Source organism: Panthera onca (genome assembly GCF_046562875.1).
Source record: "Panthera onca isolate mPanOnc1 chromosome E1 unlocalized genomic scaffold, mPanOnc1 haplotype 2 h2.Chr16_ul_12, whole genome shotgun sequence".
Taxonomy (NCBI): Eukaryota; Metazoa; Chordata; class Mammalia; order Carnivora; family Felidae; genus Panthera; species Panthera onca.
The window spans coordinates 357,622-370,986 of NW_027675811.1; positions in this window are offsets into that span (position 1 = coordinate 357,622).

The following is a 13,365-nucleotide window of genomic DNA, read 5'->3' on the forward strand; positions in this document are numbered from 1 at the left end:
GCCATGCAGAGAAGCTTTTCAGTTTGATGTAGCCCTACTTATTTGTTTATTTTTTATGTTGTTGCTTGTGCTTTATAGGAGTCACATCCAAAAAATCATTCCCAAGAGCAACATCAAAGAGCTTTTTTCTCCGTTTCCCTTGGGAATTTTATGTATGATTTCAGGCCTTACATTTAATTCTTTAATTCATTTTGAGTTGATTTTTGTGAACAGTTTAAGACAGTGGTCTAATCTCACTCTTTGTCATATAAATATCCAATTTTCCTAACACCATTTAATGAAGACACTCTTTTCTCCATTGAGTATTCTAGGCTTGCTTGAATATTGTTGGCTTCTGTGTCAAATAGAAGTTGGCCATATATGTATGAGTTTGTATCTAAGCCCTTGATTCTCTTTCATTGGTCCAAGTGTGTGGTTTTATGCCAGTGCCATACTGTTTTGATTACTATAGCTTTATAATATGGTTTGAGGTAAAAAATTGTGATCCTCCAGCTTTACCCTTCTTTTGAGGATTGGTTTAGCTTTTGTGGTTCCAAATGAATTTTAGGATTATGTTTTATGTATGTGTAAAAAATGCCATTGGAATCTTAAGAATTACATTGAATCTATAGATGGCATTGCCTTAGTGTGGACATTTTAATGTTAATAATTCTTCTAATCTATGAACACAGGATATCTTTCTATTTGTGTCTCTTCCAAATTTACTCCTAAGTACTTTATAGTTTGTGATGCTGTTGTAAGTGAGATTATTTTCTTCATTTCTTTTTCTGATAATTCATTGTTAGTATATAGAAACACCATTGATTTTTGTATGTTGATTTTGTATCCTGCATCTTTACTGAATTCATTCATTAAATTTAACAAGTTGTTATTTTTTTTTTTTGGTTGAGTCTTTAGGATTTTCTATACTTAAAATAATGTCATCTGCAAATAGACACACTTTTACTTCTTTCTTTCTTTCTTTCTTTCTTTCTTTCTTTCTTTCTTTCTTTCTTTCTTTCTGATTCTGGTGACTTTTATTTCTTTTCTTGCCTAATTGTTCTAGCTAACACTTCTAGTACTATACTGAATAGGAGTGGTAAGAGTGAGCACTTGTCTTATTTCTGATTATAGAGGAAAAGCTTTCAACCTTTCACTGTTACAGTATGATGTTAAGTATTGAGTATTGTCATACATGGCCTTTATTATGTTGAGATTCTTTCCTTCTCTACCTAATTTAGTGACAGCTTTTATCATGAATGGATGTTGAATTTTGTCATATGCTTTTTCTGCATCAATTGAGATGATCATGTGATTTTTATCTTTCATTCTATTAATGCAGTATGTCACATTTATTGATTCGCACATGTTGAAATACCTTTGCATCCTAGGGATGAATCCCACTTAATCATGCTATATTATCCTTTTAATGTGCTATTGAATTGGTTTGCTAGAATTTTGTTGAGAATTTTTGCATTTATATTCGTCAGGGACATTGGCCTATAGTTTTAATTTTTTTGTAGTATCTTTGTCTGGCTTTGGTATCAGGGTAAATGCTACCTTGTAAATGAGTTTGGCAGTGTTCCCTTCTCTTAAATTTTTTGGGAAGAATTTGAGAAGGATTGGTATTAATTCTTCATTAAATGGTAAAAATTCAGCAATAAAACCATTTGTCCTGGACTTTTGGGGAAGAAGATTTTGATTATTGACTCAATATCCTTACTTGTTTTTGGTCTCTTCAGATTTTCTGTTTCTTCATGATTCAATCTCAGTAGGTTGTATGTTTCTAGGAATAATTTATCCGTTTCTTCTAGGTTGTCAATTTTGGGGTCTCTGCTCAGGCACCATTATAACCAGATCTGTAGGATGGACTATGCAACTTCCCAGGTGTTCTGGTTAGGCTTCTTGGTCAGATAAGGCTGGAAGCTATATTCATCCCTGGTCAGGACTTTGAATTTCCTTCCCAGCCCAGTCTCTGTATCATAGGCTCCTTTGCTGCTAAGTCTTATTGGCTGGGTACCTGAGTCAGGCAGGAGTATCCGTCAATATCCCTGGCCAGATAGTGCCACTAGCTCAGTTCTGCAGAGAGGCAGAGCCAATGAGTGGGCTCTTCACTCAGGCACTGCTGTAAGAGGGGCTGTAGGGTAATCTACACAGTCTCTGGGATGCTCTCAATAGGTTTTCTGGTCAGGCAGGACAGAGGACTATCTATACTCAGCAATAGGCAGGAGCCATGAATTTGCTTCCTCATCTGGATGGGGTGATAGAAGAGGCTCCAAGGTCAGAAAGGCTTATTGGCTCGGGACCCAACTCAAGCAGAATGGTTCCCTGGCCAGAGGGACCACCATCTTGGCTCTGCAGATGGGCAAAACCACTGTGTCAGATATCTACTCAGGCACTGCTGCTAGGAGAAACAATCTGCCAAGATCCACGTGCTGGTTAATGTAAGCCATGTTTCCCTTCTCCATCTCATTCTGATCTCAAATGGTTAAGACCCACGGATACCTCCCCCCCCCCTCCCCAATACCTATGGGACAGGACCCAGGTGGGCCTTCCAGGAAGCAACCCCCAACTCTGGAGGAGCTGGATGTCTACCTTGGGCTCTCTTTTTCCCACCAGAGAAACCATAGCTCTGGGAAGCCCTCTCAGTGCAGCACTATACTAGCCTGGGAGAGGGGCAGTGCAGCCAGAGCATAGCTGATTGTCTTACCCTTCTAATGTGGTCCTTCTCAGTCTCTGTGGTTCAGGGAGATTCATCAGCCTCACAACCATATCCTGGGATTTTCACAATGGTGTCTTGTCTGTGGATACTTGCAAGATGGTCTTTTTGTGAGGGGGACTGAAGTCAGGAAAAACTTATGTCACCGTCTTGATGACATCACTCTCTAGATATTTCAATATAAATGTAATTTTGTAATAATAAAATTAATTATAATTTAAAGTTAAAGAAAATTAAAATAAAATGCAAATTGGTCCATATCATTCCTGAACTTATAACCACTCAATGATTCTATATAACCTAGTAGATAAAGGCTAAGCTTCTTAAAATTACTTACAAATCCCTTAATAATCTGAGTCCAACCTACCTCTCTTGTATGAACTTTCCTTTCCCAAATCCATACTTTATTCTTCTGCAGTGCTGAACCGACTATAGTTCTCCATGCACTGCATATGTATATGTTGTATATGTTGTACCCAGGTGTGGTTTTACTTTATATTTCTCAGCCCCTCTTCCATGTAGAAGACTCTTTCTATGCATTCCCCTTTCCTTTAGTTAAAATCTGATATTTTAACTTGTCCTGGCACTACATACTCTATGATGTATACATTTAACAGTCTAGTTTGAATTAGTGGTTCCTATATGAGCTATGGCACTCATGGCTCACAGCAGTACCTGAAGTGCTACCAGAGAGCTGATAAATACCAATGATCCAGAAACACTGGAAAAATAGATCAGCTTAAATCCTTGAAATTCACAGATTTAATATAAGTATGTATAAAATTATGATATTAATGGAATTTATGTGGAATTTTCCATCAACATATATCCTTTGTATATGTTTTTTGGAGCTCATGACATTGATTACATGTCTCAATTGTCCCTTCTCTTCATAGCTAATGGAAAAGTTGATCTGAATAAAGTGATGGATGGCGTGAAAGCTGTCACAGGTGATTGAGAAGTTAATGTAAACATAGGATCCTAATTTTTACAGTACTGTTTTTCTTCATGCCTTAATTGCTAGGCTAATTCTATCATTTTTACCTCCTATTTGTTTAAGGTTTTCATAGCCAGTAGCCCAGAAATTGGAGAATTTTCTGATGTATTCTTCACGAATACGCTTCATTTTCCTTATTTTAAGACAGCCAAAACGTACAATAAAGGGTGAAATGAATCTTTGGAAAAGACCCTGGTAATTACTTAAAGGAGAGGTGATACATTCTTCATGTCAATAGAATTATGAAGATAAGCCATCTGCAGCTTGAAAATTGGCAAAAGAGATCTATAATACCCACTTTGTGTCATTGTCATTTTGAGTATGTTAGTCCAAGCCTCCCAAGAAGCAAAAGCCGGGGCAGGGTTAAACATGCCAGGACATTATTAGGGGAAATGCCTGCGTAAGAGAAAATAAGGAGGATGCCTGAAAGGCTGGGAGGCTGTCAGACTGCAGGGCAAATCTGGCACCAGGTGAAGGAAAGAGGAAGAAATGTTTGGGCGGAAGCATCCTAGATTGTCATGCAGTCTGAGGAGGGCCTGGCAAAAGTGCTTTCAAGAATCCTCTGGTTAGAATCACCATTCTGTATCTTCCAGGAACAGGGCTCCCCTAGTATCTTGGCTGCACTTGTGATTGGCCAGTGCCAATGATACATATGGCATTAGTGCAAAAAAACACAGGTTAATTTCAAAGCAGAAGGTGGGGCCCTTGGTTAATTATGTTCTCCATAGTTGGAACTCCTGTGGATACATTCTCATGACCGCCGTTGAGAGTGCCATCTCTCTCTCTCTTGTTTTTTTATTAAGTATAATTTATTGTCAAATTGGTTTCCATACAACACCCAGTGCTCATCCCAACAGGTGCCCTCCTTGATGCCCATCACCCACTTTCCCCTCTCCCCTACCCCCGATCACCCCTCAGTATTGTTCTCAGTATTTAAGAGTGAGAGTGCCATCTCTTATTAGCCTTTAGAAAGCTGGGGCACCTGGGTGGCTCAATCGGTTAAGCGTCTGACTTCAGCTCAGGTCACGATCTCATGGTCCGTGAGTTCGAGCCCTGCGTCGGGCTCTGGGCTGATGGCTCAGAGCCTGGAGCCTGCTTCTGATTCTGTGTCTCCCTCTCTCTCTGCCCCTCCCCCATTTATGCTCTGTCTCTCTCTGTCTCAAAAATAAATAAACTTATTTTAAAAAAAGGCAATTATGTTTCCATAAATGACATTATCTCCATGTATTTGGGCAGAGCTCAGTGATCATTACTTTCCCCAGCTCATAATCCTATTGTTTTAGCATCATAATTTAGTTTAATTATTTGCAATAATTTGATTGTACTTAAATTCCATGTATGTCATTGTTTTGATCTTTTTGTTAAGGAGAAAATGTTGATGTCAGTAGCGTTAAAGCTGTTCTGGGAAACATGGGGATCGAGCTCAAAGGTAAAGAATGCTTGGAGCTGGTGAAAACTCTTCCTTTTAAGGGTAAGCATTTTAAATATTGATGTATTCAAAGAGTGGTTTTTTTTAAGTTTATTTATTCATATTGAGAAGGTGAGAGCATGTGTGAGTTGGGGAGGAGCAGAGAGAGAGGGAGAGCGAGAGAATCCCAAGCAGGCTCCGCACTGTCAGCACGGAGCTGGACTCGGAGCTTGATCTCACAACCCGTGAGATATGACCTGAGCCAAAACCAAGAGTTGGATGCTTAATTAACTGCGCCACCCAGCTGTCCCCAAAAAGAAGTTTTAGATTTCTGCGTCTGCGAGAAGCTCTAAAATTACCTCCATTTCCTAAGTTCTAGGATATAGAAAATCCATTTCAAAAAAAAAAAAATGTTTTTTTAGAAAGTCCACTTATACCTGAAATGAATCCCTAGGTGGTTTTACTTTTAGATTAGGAAGCAGCATTTCCATTATGATGAGTCTTTTTATCAATAGGGAAAAACAAAAAAGGAAAAAACAAAGGTTAAACTGGGATTTGTGAAAGAAGAAAGGATTAATAATTGGAAGTGAATAAAGGCAGGATTGGGAAGAAGAACAGAGGTGTGCATGATGTGCTAAATTTCACCCAATTTTCTCTCAAATTTTATTAAAATAAGAGAAAACTCTCGAAAAGTCATTTTTCCTAATTTCTCTGTGATTTTCCACATTTCTCTGTGACTTAAATTCTGCCTTTTCTTACAGATGATGACAAGATCTTTCAAAACAGGTTGCTAGAAGTTGTGATGTCTCTAAAAGGTACGTGAGCGGCATAATGAGAGTGTAGACCAATATGGGATCCTTGCTTTTATACTGTTTCCAAGGTATCAGTGGTTGCTGCTATACTGATCGTATATACTGATTGCAAATTTATGCTCCCACTGAAGATCAAGCTTCACGGTAGCTGCTGATCTTTTACTTTATATCTAGGAAGAAAGCCTTCTACTTTCTCAAGATTCTTCCAAACTTTTCAAGAGAAAAAATACCAGATTTCAAGTTTGCATAGCAAAATGTGACAGACAAGAATTAGTACTGATTCAGGGAATTTAATCAGCTGCAGATAAATACTAAACTGGGAATTCAGTCATCAAAACCTATTGTTTAGAAGTAAAAAATGTTTGCCTCCAGAACTAGAATTCACTTAGCATTTATTCAATGATATTTAAAACTTTGTATTTTGTAGTCTGATCCCCAAGACAAATCTCACGAGAAGTGACCTTCGTTCTAATGTCATAGTTGACTTTCTCTATAGGCATAATAAGGTCCTTAGTCTCTTGTTCTAAAATTGCTGTGGTTTTTTTTTCTCCACATTTTAGAACAAGGATTATTAACCTTACTACTAAGGGGGGTCTGTGAATAGGCTTTAGAGAATATATGACCCCCCCTGAAATGATATGTAATCTTTGTGAACACTAGCATATAGCTCATGAAATTCACAACAGGGCATGTGTCTCTAAAAGGTTTATGAACCTCTTTTTTGAAGTTACATAATTTTCTTCATGGACTCTCTTTCCTTAGATGGGAAAGTCAATGTCAACGACTTGAACGCAATACTGGATAATATGGGAATCAAGCTCTCAGATAAGGAACTTGAGGCTCTGACTCAAAATCTCCCTGGTGATGGTGAGCAAGTTTCCAGATACCATAGTTCCATGTTGGGAGAGCTTGGACAATAAAGGTTGAGGGGAAAGGGCCCTTAGGAATGGTAATCTACACTGATAGTAAGAAGCTATAAATATGGGCAAAGCATGTAAAGAGCATATAAGCAGCCAGCTACCAAGTCACCGTGAAAACATTGCCCTTTGTATGAATGTCTTTTATGTTCTTTACCCATATTATGGTCACTAGAAGACAGTCTTCCACATTTTAAAAAGAAAAATGCAGGCCACTTAGATGACAGTACTTCTGAATTTCTTCCCATTACTAATGCATATAGCTTTGAAATAGTATAGAACTATAAGTAAAATTAATATTTTTGAAATGGCATGTTGTTATGTTTAGGCTTTTCTTTCTAGTATTAATGAAGCCAATGAAAACTGAATAAATTAATAGCCTAGAAAGATATTCTTCAGTAAATAGTTCTTAAGTAAGCATATATAAAGTACTTAAGATAATGCCTGGCACATAGTCAGTTAGGATTTATTATATTTACTCCGACATTGTCTTTCACAATATTTCATGAGTCTTTTATATCTCATTATGACTTTAATTTTCTTCTACAGTTGATAGGAGGACTTCTCCTAAAACACCGATGAAGGAACTGCAAACTTTTACAGGTAAATGAGAAGTTGATGTAAATCTAGGGTTTCAGTCCTTTATAATAGTTTTTTTCAGTGGTATTTCTGGTATCTTATAAATTCTGATGTTTTATTTTTAAATATATGAATCATGGATTGACATTAGGAAAGTTTCTACACTAGGATACAAGACTATATGTCAATTTTAAATCCTAAGTTTTCTGTTACTTGTGCAAGTAATATGCTTCGGGTCACAAATGTTTAAATGAAAAATATCTAGAAATGTATAGAAAATGGCATGGTGAAGCTTAGAAATGATCAAGATAATGTATTCCTGATATCATCAATAATTCTTACCAAAGCAAATGTTTTTGAAGAATAATTTATATAAGAATCTGCGTTATCTTAATTCACTCATCAGATTTTATTCTGAAAGTTGTTTTTTTCCAGCTTTAGGAAAAATGGTCTTCAATTTATAATAAATGTGGTATTTTATTACCATAAGATACCATAAGATACGCTCATAAAGATATGCTTTATTACCATAAGATATGCTCAAGGGTTCTGCAATTGAGAATATCTTCGCCTAACACCTCATCTTGAAATTAGGATATCATTAAACTTCATAGTACATATTTTACAACTTGATATAATACCAGAGTTCCGAAAGCTTATATGTCTATTGTTCCCTCTCTTAAAAGATGAGAAGGTTGATTCTAATAACCTGAAAATTTTCCTGGGAAGCCTGGGGATTGAGCTCACAGATCAGGAAAAAGAGAAGCTACTGAAAACACTGCCAATTGATGGTGAGATTGATAGAGGTGTCATGGAGGTCTTTTGTTGGTCTTTAGGTCTGTGCAAATATTTTCAACTTTGTTTCTATTTATTTTTCCCCAAAAGTATAAAAGAAAAAATATTAAATTGAGTTATAAGTATATAGCAACCTGTCACTGTCGCTTAGAATTTATATTGGAAGTTAAATAACCCTTTAGACAAGAGTTGACATTAACAGATAAACATATTGTTACCTATCAAGCTACTAATTTGTTCATATCATGAGAAGAGAAAAAAAAAGAAAGATTGGAGATCCATGAAAAAAAAATAAAGATGGGAAGCAGAAATTTAAAAGCAAAGGGAAGCTATACTCATGTTTGAGCAAGGAGACTTCCTCAGGTACTGGAATAAAGAGGTTTGTCACAAGGAGAGAGGTTTCTGTTTCCAACCTTCATTATATTAGATGAAATAAACTAAAAATTAGAGACAACTCTTCTTAAAATGTTATTTTTGAAATTGTTTATTTAAATTATTATTTATTTCACACCATTTTTGCGATTTCATGTTAATTTCCCCATTGCATGAATTATGGCTTTTCTTACAGCTGCTGGAAAGGTATATCACAACAGGTTGCTAAAGGGTGTGAAATCTCTCAATGGTGAGTAAGACCTAATTAAAAGTCATACTGTCTGACATTCCCCAACTTGACAATTTTATTCCAATTATGAATCCTGGCTCCTCACTTTGGTATCATTCCTTATTTATGATTCTTGCAGTCTACCCACATTTTAACTGATAACAGCGTATATTTTATCTTGTAGGAAGTTCCATATGGAACTTGCATTTTTTTTCAACTCTGTACACCCCTTCTCTATGCACGAAAAAATCACTTCACCTTAAACAAACAAACATAATAAATAAATAAATAGAAAGTTGATATGCATGCAGAATTTTGGCATAATACACTTTTTTTTCATGTTCCTACCTTCTATCTTTCCTAAGGGGGAAAGGTTCATGTAAATAACCTGGACAACACCCTTAAAAAATTGGGACTTGAGCTCACGGAAGAGGAACTTGCAAAGCTGTCAAAAAATCTACAAGTTGATGGTGAACACTACAGATGACCTCAGGCCGTTTTTTAATTTTTCCTTTATATCTGATATGTTTGAAAATAGATTTAATTGACAGATACATGTTAGAAAGCTTGGAGGAGAGCCCAATTTTATTTTTTTTACTGAAGTCTTTAATTTTAATTCCAATATAGTTAACATAGAAAATTATATTATTTCAGGTATATAATATATTAACAATTCTATATATATGTGATAAGTATACTCTTTAGTCCCCATCACCTGTTTCACCCATTCCCGCACCCACCTCCCCTCTGGTAACTACCAGTTTGTTCTCTATAGTTAAGAGTCTACTTCTTGGTTTGTCTCTCTCTTCTTTTTTTTTTCTTTGTTTACTCATTTTGTTTCTTAAATTTCACATATGAGTGAAATCATATAGTATTTGTCTTTAACATTTCTCTTAGCATTATACTCTTTAGCTCCATCCATGTTGTTGCAAATGGCAAGATTCCATTCTTTTTTAAGGCTGAATAATACTCCATCATACACACACACACACACACACACACACACACACACACACACACACATGTTCTACGTCTTTATCCATTCATCTATTGATGGACACTTGGAGGAGAGCCCAATTTTAAAGTCAGAATAAATCTTGGATCTTCATTACAATTAACCTAAAACAGCATCACCTCTCCGTAAATATACCAAAAACTGCAGAGGGTGCTGTCAGGACTCTAATAGTCTAAACAATAAGAAAGCAAAATAATAGGGATCTGAAAATCTATTTATAGAGAAGTCAACAAGCCATTCTTCTATCTATCCTCCTGTCTAATGAAATCTTCATTCGAAAACGTGTTCAAAGATTTTTATCATAGTGCATGAGACCTTCAAGCTCCATCTGCCTGTGTGGACATATCTTCTCTCATTTTTCTACTGTTCCAGCCATGTTGAGCTGCTTGTAGTTTTACCCACATAGCATGATGTCCCTGGACATTTTTCTCAACTTCTCCTCCATGTGAAGGCTCTTCCATCCTTCCATATTTCGTATCAACTGCTCTGATACATTAATGTAGTTCACACACATCTCCTGCAGGAAGCAATCTTAGAACATACCAAGCTGGATTAGTGGTCCCTTCCTCAGCTGTTTGTGGGTACATGAAGTAAAGTTACCAGAATACCTGGCCAACTCCAATAGTATCTTCAGCTATGGCTTATAATGGCATCCAAAATACTAGGAAGAGCACACTTTTCCTGACCCAGTTTCTAGTATACAAGAGACCTTTGTATTGATGGAGATCATCTTAACTCCCTGAGATCCAGGCATTTTCTAAATGGTCTCAGGTAAAATGAAGATGTAAGGAATTTTTAATGGAATTGTTTCCTTAAAATATATGTCTTAAATTTGTCTTCTGGGCTTCTGACATTATTTTCATTGTGCCTTTTCTTGTAGCTAATGGAATGGTTGGTCTGAAAGAGGTGATGGATGGAGTAAAAGCTACTACAGGTAAGAGAGAAATTATGAATCTAAAACATTTAGTATTTATAATAATTACATTTCATCATTATTCCTCAATTGCCATATTAGTTATGGCATTTATTTCTTGGTTCATTAAATTACTAGCAACTCATTTGTTTTCTGGTATATTTTTTATTTGTATATTTTGTTCTTCTCTTTTTTAGAATGGCCAAACTCTGTACTAGTGAAATAATATATGAAGTAAAATTTTGATAAAGACTACAGATAACTGACAAAAAATGAGACTAACAGATCTTACCTTATTTTATACATTTATTTGAATAAGTAATTTATAATATTCCAATTGAATAGCAGATACATAATGTAAATCTCACAGGGTTCAGAGTTGCCTTGCCATTGTCATTGTGACTGTGACTTCTTTTATTAGCACTTAGAGATCAAATTCTTTTTCTGTGAAAGTCATCGTCAGTATATTTGGAGAGGTCTCATTGGCCTATGCTCTTTATTCTGTACCGATTCAATCTATATAGCCATAGATTAATTTTCCCTGTTTGGAGTCATTAGATGATCCTTTAAATTCGTATATGTAATGATGTCTATTTTTTTAAGGAGGGGAGGTTGATGTCAAAGATGTGAAAGCTATTCTGAAAAACATGGGAATAGAGTTCACAGATAAGGAACGTTTGAAGCTGCTGAAAAATCTGCCTTTCAATGGTAGGCATTTATATACTGATGTGACCTTAAAGTGTTCTTTGAAGCTTTTAAAGATTTTTTAATTTAAATTCCAGTTAGTTAACATACAGTGTAATACTAGTTTCAGGTGTACAATTTGGTGATTCAACACATCCACACATCACCCTGTGCTCATCTCAAGTGCCCTCCTTCATCCCCATCACCCGTGTCACCCTTCCCTCACCATCTTCCCCTCTGGTGACCATCAGTTTGTTCCCTATAGTTAGGAGTCTGTTTCTTGGTTTGCCTTTCTTTTTTACCCCGTGTTTGTTTTGTCCCCTCTTAAGCTTTTTTTTTTTTTTTTTTTTTAGAAACTCAAACTATCCCCATTTGCTAAGATGCAACAGTAAATAAACAAGCAAATGCCAAACAAAATAATTTAAATGTTCACTTATTGTAGAGGGAAATTTCCATCTATGCAGTTTAACTCTCTGTTTTGGAATAATCATCCCCATGATGCTGACTCATGCCATCAAGGGGACTACATTTCTGAGGCTACCCTTACCTTTTTAGATACCTATAGGCAGTTGTGGGAAGCAACCAAGGGAAAGAAGTGGTGTTAGACCGGAAGGGGATAAAAGGTCAGAGGTGATATTTTCCAAAAAAGCTGTGCATGTTATAGAGTGCCTTGTATGCTAAATTTTAGATAGACTTACCATATTATAAACTTTCCCTAATTTTCTCTCAAACTTTATTTTAATGAGGGAAGTTTCTAGGGCAAATCATGAAAATCTCAGTTTTACTAGAGTTTTAGTGAATAGCCACATCATTTCTCTATGACCTTAATTGTGTTCTTTTTTATAGATGATAACAAGGTCTTTAAAAACAGGTTGCTAGATGGTGTGAAGTCCCTTAAAGGTGAGTGAGAAACATAATAAGAATACAAATGAATATGAGATCTTCATTTTATACTGTTTCCAAGATATGAATTTGAATGCTGCCATCTGTCATATGTACTGATTGCAAATGTATGCTTTTTTGGACCTCAATCTTTATTTTAGCAGTTGAATCTGATGTTCTATCTTGGAAGTAAAGCACCACACTTTCTTGTCATATTCGAAATTTTCAGGAAGAGAAATATCAAATTTCATGTTTACATGGGAAAAAATATAAATGATTAGCAGTGATTCAGAGAACTTAATAAATAGAAAAAACTAAATTGGAAGTTCATTCATCAAAAGTCAACCTACTATTGTTTAGAACTACATAATGTTTGCCTCCAGTACCAGAATTCCCTAAGCATTCATTGAACATCATTTTTTTCAACCAGATTTTTTTTAATTCATTAAGAAAATTGAGGCTGGCAAGAGTGATAGCCCTCAGCTTTACATCTTCAATTCCTTTTTTTTAATTTTTTTTTTTTTTAATTTTTTTTTTCAACGTTTTTTTTTATTTATTTTTGGGACAGAGAGAGACAGAGCATGAACGGGGGAGGGACAGAGAGAGAGGGAGACACAGAATCGGAAACAGGCTCCAGGCTCCGAGCCATCAGCCCAGAGCCTGACGCGGGGCTCGAACTCACGGACCGCGAGATCGTGACCTGGCTGAAGTCGGACGCTTAACCGACTGCGCCACCCAGGCGCCCCCAAAAAAAATTTTTTTTAATGTTTATTTATTTTTGAAGGAGAGAGAGACAGTGTGAGCGGGGGAGGAGCAGAGAGAGAGAGAGAGACAGAATCGGAAGCAGGCTCCAGGCTCTGAGCTGTCAGCACAGAGCCCGATGCGGGGCTCGAACTCACGGACCGTGAGATCATGACCTGAGCCGAAGTCGGATGCTCAACCGACTGAGCCACCCAGGCACCCCTATGCTTATTTATTTTAAACGTTTTATTTATTTTTGAGAGAGAGAGGGAGAGAGAGCGCGCACGTGCGCATGCATGGGTGGGGTAGGGGCAGAAAGACGG